We start from the raw sequence: 9,806 nt of genomic DNA, 5'->3' as shown, positions 1-9,806 counted from the left end.
TCAGCAAAGAGCGGTGTGGCTGTATGTTGAGGAAAATCGAGCTCGACCAAAAGTCCACGAAGCCAGGTAATTTCATAACAGACTATAGACATTGCTCGATACTCGGATTCTGTTGAAGACTTAGAGACGCGAGACTGCTTTTTACTCTTCCAAGAAATCAATGCAGAACCAAGAAACATGCACTAACTAGTAACTGATCTTCGTGTGTCAGGACAACCAGCCCAATCTACATCACTATAACTAATCAAATTAAGAGGTTGTCGAGTAGGAAAACATAGGTCACGTGTAGATGTGCCTTTCAAGTACCGTATGATGCGACATGCCGTAACTTGGTGAAGATGGCGGGGAGTGTGCATATATTGACTCACTTGCTAGACTGCAAAGGAAATGTCGGGACGAGTAAATGTCAGATAATTAAGATTACCTACCAGTTGTCGGTATAATAAAGGATCATACAATTGATCACCTTCATCACGATAATATTTAACATTAACCTCAAGAGGAGTATCCACGGGAGTGAATGAAGTTAGACTCGCCGAAGAAATCAAACCTTCAGTATATTTATGTTGATGGAGAAAAAATCCCTTGGAATTAGAACAAACCTCAAGCCCTAAAAAATAATGAAGATCCCCTAGATCTTTCATATGAAAATAAGCTTGAATTTGTTGTTTAATGTGTTGGATCGCAGCATGATCAGAACCGGTAATAATCATATCATAAACATGGATAAATAGAAGAACAATACCATTAGATGTGTGATGAATGAACATGGATGAGTCAAATTTACTATGAGTAAAAGAAAAATCGAGTATAGTAGTCCGAAACTTTTCAAACCATGTCCGCGGAGCTTGTCATAATCCATATAGAGAGCGTTTAAGCTTGCACACCCCTTCAGATGAGGAAGGCAACCCTGGAGGAAGGGTCATATAAATATCTTATGTCAAGTCTCCATGAAGAAATGCATTATTCACGTCCATTTGAGTAAGTGGCCATCCTTGAGAGGCAACAATAGTCAAAATGGTTTGAATACTAATCATTTTTGTGACAAGTGCGAAGGTCTCGTCATAATTCACACCATACTCTTGTTTATTACCTAATGCAACCAATCGAGCTTTGTAATGATTAAGAGTACCATCTGAATTCAGATTTATCGAATACACCCATTTACTCCCAATAGGCTTAACACTTGGAGGTCGAGGAACAATGTCCCAAGTGAAATTTTATTAAAGGGCTTGTAGTTCATCGTTCATTGTCGTTACCCACGAGCATCTTTAACTGCCTAAGAATAACAAGTAGGAATAAATATACCAGATAGAGTAGAAGTAAGAGAAATAGGCACATATTCGTACCTATCAGGTGGGCGAGACACTCGTTGTGAGCATCATATAGGTACTGGTGTAGGCTCAAGTGACAAATCAGTGGCAGGAAGGGACAAAGTAGGAGTGCATCTGACATAAAATTGACCTAGTTTAAATCATTCTACAAGAAGAATATCATTAGAAAAATCAACAAGAGTAAAAAAAATCAATAGAGGAAGGTTTAAAACTTGGGAAAAAAACATTGATCAAAGAAAATAACATTCCTAGATATGCGTAAGCGATGAGAGGTGGGATCATAACACAAGAAGCCTTTATAAGTGGTACTATAACCCAAAAATGCACACATAATTAATCGGGCACCAAGTTTATTTCGTTTAGGAGGTGGAATATGAACAAAGCATACACAACCAAATTTATGAAGATTAGTGTAATCAGGACGTGCATGAAAAAGAATAAAATTGGGAGAATCAAGCCCAAGAACCTGAGAAGGAAGACGGTTGATGAGAAAGACAATTGTGAACAAAGTTTTAAACTAAAATTGGGGAGGGACGGAGGAAGCAAGAAGCAAGGAACGCGTAACATCAAGTAAATGCCGATTTTTGCGTTCTATGATGCCATTTTGTTGAGGCATATAAGGACATGAACCCTGAGACAAGATACCTTTTTGTTGCAAAAATTCTTGAAAAGCATGAGAAATATATTCCTAAAGGAGTTTGTGTGTAAGATCTTAATGGTGGTCTAAAGTTGGTTTTCAACATAATTCAAAATTTTCTTAAACATTGCAAAAACTTCAGCTTTAGAACGAAGAAAATAAACCCAAGTAAAACAACTAAAGTCATCAATAAACGTTACAAAGTATTTATATTTGGAATGAGATAAAATCAGAGACACACCCAAAACATCATTATGAATAACTTCAAAACATTTGTCAGCACGGTGAGCATGGAGAGGAAACAAAAGAGTTTTGTTTTTGACAAGTTTACACACTGAACAATTAAAAGATGAGTTAACACTGATATTCTTGTGGCCCAATAAACCTGTTTTTATTAAGTGAGACAAAACAATAGAGTTTAGATGTCCTAATTTATCATGCAAATCTGCAAACGAATGTGAGACATCAATACAAGCAAAATAAAAATTAGAGGAATGAAGTTAGAGCATAAATAAATTGCCTACTTTTCGCGATCACTTTCCCCGACACTTGATCCTACACAAAACAACCATTACCAGCAAAATTAACATTATAATTATTATCCACCAATTGGCCAATGAAAGTTAAATTAGAGTCAAGTCTTGGTGGCACAAATACATTGTTAAAAGAAGGATTGATATCACCAACAACAGAAATAGGCAGAGTGTTACCATCAAAAATTTGAATGTTTTGGGTGCTCTTATAAGTATGGACATTTTGTAAGTGTTCAAGGGATACTGTCATATGATTAGAAGCCCCCGAATCCACAAGCCAAGGTGTTGAAGCACTAGTAGACTTACCCTGAATGCCCAACACCGATATAGCAGAGAGAACAATATGTTGCACCTTCTCTAGAGTCAGTGCATCAGATGCATTGGCGATGATAGGAGTAGACAAACCGACAACATGGGTAGTAGCATGAAAGGCTTGGGCAGGACGCCAAACAGGTCTCTTTGGGAACTCAGAAATAATGTGGCCGTGTTGTTTGCAGTAGTTGCAAAATTTCTTACTGCAACTACGAGCAATATGACCAAAATATTTGCAATAAAAACACTGGACATGTCGTGTGTCGCATTTGTCAGCTGTATTTTGAACTAAATAGGAGATTGTGAGAGCTTTAGGATTACTCTGATCATGCGATATGTTGTTTTAGGTGAGTAGGCTCTGGTCTTCACGGAAAAGTTCCCCTACACAAACTTCTAAATCAGGGACTGGATTGCGGTTCAGCAAAGCTCCACGAGCCACTTCAAATTTTGCGCAAAGTTTCATAAGAAGCTGATCGCGCTTGCTCACTTCGTAACTATTTCGAACAACTACAAGGGATGGGATGTTTTAGGAACATCAACATGTAAGATCTCAGAGTGTTCAGCCCATAAATTTAGAAAGCCGGAGTAGTAATATTGAATGGACAAAGTTCCTTGTCGATAATTTGCAATATCTAGTTCAAGTTGAAAGCATTTCACTGCATTATTCGAATCATATATAACTTTTAGGTGACCCCATATAGCTTTAGCTGTTAAGAAGGAGTGTAAATTATTAACCATTTGAGGCTCAATGGAGGCAAGGATCCAAGAAATAATTTGTGCGTTCTTTGTTTCCCATGTATCTAACGCAACCTTCTCGGTATGAGCCTTCGAAGCCCCATTGAGATGACTAGACATTCCTTTCCCTTTCACATACATTTCAAATTGAAATGCCCATGAAGAATAACTTTTCCCGGTAAATCAAACACAAAAGTTCTCTCTTTCTTTTTCAAAATCCATGAAACCAAACCAAAAGCAAGAAACAACGACGAGAAGAAAAAAAACCCAGTGCAGAGAAGGGGACCAAAACAAGAGTCACCAAAAACAAAACAAGAGCCAAACACATTTTTTTTAAGAGAACATGTTATCAACGAAGAAAAACAGGTTTGATCAATAACCTGCTGATACCATGTCAAAATTTCTATTTTGTGTCCTTTTCATTGATATGATACTCTCCATATAAGTACATCAGTCATAAACAATATTAAAGATGCAAATATTCTAATTCTATAATTCCTATACAATTAAAGACATCCTAACATATATTTAGCAACTAACATAAATTGTAATAATAACAAAATCATAACAATAAGTATTCCTTATTGACAAACATGGTGTTGCAAGACTTTGTAGCAACTAACCTCTTTTTTATCCATGTTTATGTTTTTATTAACTAAAGTTTCTTTCTCACTTTGTAGCAACAACACTATCAACTGCACCCTCTGGGAAGCCTACGCATCACAGTTTATCAAATTCAATCAACAGAAGACTGATTCATCCTTGCCAACTGTAATCTTACTCCAACATGCCAAAGTCAAAGAAGAAGGTTTGTCATACTTTATTTCGTTTATTCTACACATTCAGTTATGTATTTTTTTAATTTCATCTACGCATAGACAAATAATGTTATTATGCATGTAGTAAAATATCATCTTTCCATTTCCAACACTTACACTGTTACAAAACTATACATCAACGACAATTTGGGTCCAACCAATGACTTCATTAAAAGGTGCACTTAAAGACAACACATTTTGTATTACTTGCATTACATACATTTTTCCAATTTCTATAACATTATTTATGTTTTCTACTTTCTATTAGCATCCCTAAGGACTCATTGGTTAACCGGCCCAGACAACTTAGTTCATAATCTCAAGTGTGGTCACAAAACTCTTCCAACTCTCATCTTACTCTCCACCAAAAATTCATGTCAAAAGTTGTGGTCCTTCCTATCACTGAAATTAAGCTACTCACTGATGTATATATTTTTATTAAGCTCTCTTTTTCTTTATGCTCACATACATGTTCTTTGTCTGCCAACATCTTTTTTATGTAAAACTTTCACTGACGTGCTTTCCTGTAGATAACTTTATGTATTACTGTTGCAATAATTGATAAGCTTATTGCATCACAATACAAATGGTATTATAAGAAATGCCATCAATGTCCTAAATTTTCTAGGGGAGACAAACCTTCATTTAAATGTGAAGTGGAACATTTAACAAAAGATTAAATATTTAGGTTACATCTTTTGCCAACTGCTACTAATTCCCCATATTATTCGGTTCTATAAACATGACATTAATTAGTGCTTTCATATTTCTACATGACTGGGTACAAAATTCAAATTGAAGTTGTTCATTGTGTAAGTTGTTCTAAGTTTATTTTATGGGATCGAGAAAGCGAACAACTATTGGGCCTGTCTGCTGCTCAAATGCGCAGCACAGTGATTGAGGTTTTGTTATCAATTTTCAAGAAATTTTTATACATTTCTCATTCTATAATCTATATTAACCACTTTACTTCATTCTTTAGGATGGGATTACTGATCCACTTGAGTACCCCTTAACACTTGAAAAATTGTTAGGTAAGGAGATTGCTTTTAAGGTCAAGTGGAAACCGCACTGGGACAATTCTTCTGTTGTCTCGATACTTCGAGACACTGCTGTGATCGAACAGCTAAAGGCTCCCTGGGAAAGGGATAACGTACGTATGTGTGAGGTTTTACCCGCACATGTATTGCGGGTATTTCCTTAATATATATGCCTCACTTTTTCATATCAATAGTGTATGTTACATCTGTTTACTTGGAAATTTGGTAAACAAAACAAGTTTCTATTAATACTTAAGGGATTAAACTCGAAAATATCCCGGAACATATTTGTGTGTATTTAAACCTTTGAACAACATTTTACTGTTGAAACCAAAGGGTAATATTTGAAAAGTAACAATGTGACTTTGAACAAGATTTAGAATACAAGGGTTTGAAAATGAAAGTGATTGAAATCGAAATGCTGGACGAAGTAAAATGACAAGAATTGTAATGCGAAATCGAAATGTAACTTAATGCAGGGAAAAGGCTTGAATGTAAAAGTGTTTGAAATTTATAAATATGAAACACATACGTACATTTTCTTCACTCATTTCTGAAATGCGCAGATACTTTGAGTTTACAGAAATGTGAGTACAATTGTGGGGCCCTTATAATATGAATATGATCCCCTTTATATACTAATCTAAAATAACTACCTATGGACGGTCGACTAACCCTATCACAACACATCTCAATCTCATGCAGCTGTTTTATTCGACGAGTCTCCACGTGTCTTCGAGTAACCACTTATTTCAAATCAATTCCCTCTCTTTCAACACCATTCAAATATCTTAACTAATTATACTGGTCACTGGGAATTGACTCAATTATGTCGAAATCACCAGGATCGATGATGATGAGACATCACACTTTAAAGTACTTCCCACATGCAGTACTCAAGTCGACATTATTATCAATGTAATGATGAATTCCAACCTTAGCCAACATAGCATAGTACTCAATCAGGCGACAACTGACCAACATACTCAAAAATTTGCGAAGTCCCCAAACTTTAACAACGTTCTTCGACTTCCAGATACTTCAACATTAGACCAACTCGACCTCTGGTTGGCTACATTTGATTTCAACCATTCACATGACATACTTATTGTTTTCACTTGCCATTTATACTTAGATCGAAAAATACAAGGTAACAAATTTCCCCCAAAAGGCCATGTTTCGCTTCGGATCAAGCAAGAGAGACATGGAATTTTTTATCGTATTTTTCGATAACGCTTTCACTCATGCTGATGTCATTGTTATCCCTTTTACGGTGCATTGTCATTTTCAATGAGATTTGTTCAAAATCTCATCATCACTCATATTTCCTAGGAGGTCATGGGTGTGCACGTCTGCAGTAACTGCTACCACTCACACCAATGCTTCGCTTTGTAACCCATGAAAACGCTTCAGAAACTCCACGCGGCTGCCATGTGTCCGATTTCAGATATGCAGCGAAAAAGGTTATAAATACCCAATTTCAACCCCTTTCTCTTCTTCTTCACTTCAGCTTTTCTATAGCTTTCTTACGCAGAGCAAACCCTTTCACTTTTTCTTCAAAAATCTTCACTTTCCTCAATGGAAACCACTAAGACAATGCCTCTCAAGTCTGGTATAGGAAAGAACTCGATAGCCTTCACAATCCCTCCAGATACGGATGAAGAAGGCAAATATTACATCCCTGAACCTCCACTCTCAAAAGAAAAAATTGTCATATGGGCAAAACAGGTACACATCCCCCTCTCCCTGTCTAATAAGCTCTTTTTTTCCATATCCAACTACGAGGTTGAACGCTGGGAAACTTGCACGCTTCTTCCCAAGTTACTCAGTCACAATGCCTTCAGCGTTTAAATAATGTGCCCTCGACCTGTCCTTTTTGGACAAAACTGCATGTGTATTTCAATCAGCACCACCCACTTAGTGCAAAGAGTACATAGCCTGGCTTGATAAAGTTCAACTTTAAAATAAAAAACAATGGAAAAACCTAGGCATTTATGACATGGTCAAAATTTTGAGGACTATCCCTAGGTATAACCCAACCATGTTATTGGCTTCAATTTTCTTTTGGGAAGGATCGACCAACACTTTTCAGTTTCCATATGGGATGCTGAGACCGACCCTATTAGATGTGGTGACCATTACAGGTTTAAGTCCCTTAGGCGAAACTTTCACTCTGACCCTAGAAACCAACAATGAATTTACCATCGAATGGTTTAGTATCAAGAATTTCATTCTAGACAATCATGACAAAGCAAACCCTAAAGTTTCTGACCAAGAACATATAGCTTTCTTGACCCTCTGGATATCATATTACGTCTTCTGCTTCAGCTCTCTGCAGGTGGCTAAGAAATTTAGACCTCTAGCCATCCAGCTTCACAAAGGTAGAAAGATCTCTTTAAGTAAGCTCATCATGGATAACCTTTACTAGTCACTTGGAGAAACCTCTTACAAACTAAAACACCTCCCTGAAACCAACAAGTCTTACCTGGTCTCAGGTCCTTTATGGCTCCTTCAACTTTGGATTAACGTCACATTTGAGCCAAAACTTCATGTAACAGTCTCCTCGTCCTTAATAGAACAGAACGATGCTACAACCATCGAAGGCACTAGGTTGGCTTTGATTACTCCTCAAGAAACTCCATTCTAGAGGCTATTCATGAAATTCATCAACTTATTTCTCGAATAGACCGTTTTTGCCACGATTTTGGCTCCTTTTGTGGATCACTTAGTAGGTTCATCTTGGTTTAGAAATAGATTCCCACGTATGTGTTTCTCCTTCAGCAACTGCCATGTCGAAATTCAGTCTGGACAACCTTTTTAACTCCTACACTTTTATCCACAAGGATCGAAATCGACACTGTGGGCTATGGCTTTGTTGGTTATCAAGTCAACTTAGAAGCCAGACAATTTAGATTTATCAAATTCAACCTTGTCCACTTTATGTTTGGGAAGAGGACATTTGCTGGTCAGAACGAAGATTCGGCGTTTCAGACTACAAGTCTTGCACTGCATTTGCCCGTGACCAAGTCCTTGAACTCCCTACCTTCCAATTTCAACAATCATTTTTAATGACAGTCGAATACCATAGTTTATGGACAAAGTATTTCACTGGCCACTTTTCAGAAGAAGAATTCCGAAAAAGGCTTTATGTTGCTTTCTCCAATGTATTAGAAAATCAATAATAAGGTACATATATCTACTATTGTCTTTAACTTACTTTCATCCAAGACTTTCTTATATCTCGATTTTCAGGTGAATCTGAAGCACCAATTGACACCAACGTCGAAGGACCTTCCTGAAGGAGAATAGCGATCCAAAACACAGCGGAAATTAAAATTTTCTCCTTTAGTGATCCTTACGAATGGGCATGATCAGTGATAGAATCGTTATCTCTTGTGGCGATTGAAACCTTTGATGCAGATCTAAGGAGTGATCACGAACGTTGAATGGTGACAACGTCTCTACTCAGTCCACACGAACGAATTCCTTCAATCTCAGTGCTAGCTGCTACGAATGAAGGCTTTGAGTGAGAGAGAGAGAGAGAGAGAGAGAGAGAGAGAGAGAGAAACGAAATTTCAACTGCACAAATGCTTCTGCACAAGGGTTCTATTTATAGAACCACTTGTGTGGGCTGCAAGTTAAAAATCCCACTTAAGTGTATGTGGCTCATATCTTATGATATGCCAAAATCACTTAAGTGCATGGTACCTTACCATATTTCGTATTCTACTTAAGTACATTGTACCTTACGATGTTCTATAATTCACTTAAGTGCACCGTACCTTACAGTGTTCTTTATTTACTCCATCTCTCATCAATCCGTCCTTTTGTGTGTGAGCCTGTAGGTTTTCGCGACATTAGCAATTATATTAAATCACGTATTTAACATAATAAATAGTGAGCGGTATCTAGAAACACATCACTGCTACCCAAGACACGAAAATGTCATGTGATCTAACAAATCCTTTTGTGATAATACTTATGTGTATAATTACCCTTTTGCTCCTATGTCTATATTGAACATAAGGCATAGACTGTGTCATCCTTGTCCAATTCAATATTGGGCCCGTAGACATTTATCATGTTACGCAGGATGGGAAAATTCCATCTAGGTCACTCATGTCCCTCAACATGCTTCGTGGAGTACCCATCAACTGTCTTTATGGTCATCCAGTTACTGACAACGTTTGATCAGCAATAAAGCACTCGACTCTACATCTAGGATCCATAGTGGTTTCAGGTCGAAGGGTGGTATACACCACTATCACCATGAGAATAACTTATGACACTTTGCATAACATTCTATATGGTATTCTCATAGCGGATCAATCCAGTATAAATATTACTCCTAATATTCATACCTATGTTTAAGACTTGATAACTCCTTATCCATAATC

This window comes from Lathyrus oleraceus, chromosome 5 (genome assembly GCF_024323335.1).
Source record: "Lathyrus oleraceus cultivar Zhongwan6 chromosome 5, CAAS_Psat_ZW6_1.0, whole genome shotgun sequence".
NCBI lineage: Eukaryota > Viridiplantae > Streptophyta > Magnoliopsida > Fabales > Fabaceae > Lathyrus > Lathyrus oleraceus.
The sequence above is the reverse complement of the archived record's forward strand: the minus strand, read 5'-3'. Positions refer to the sequence as shown.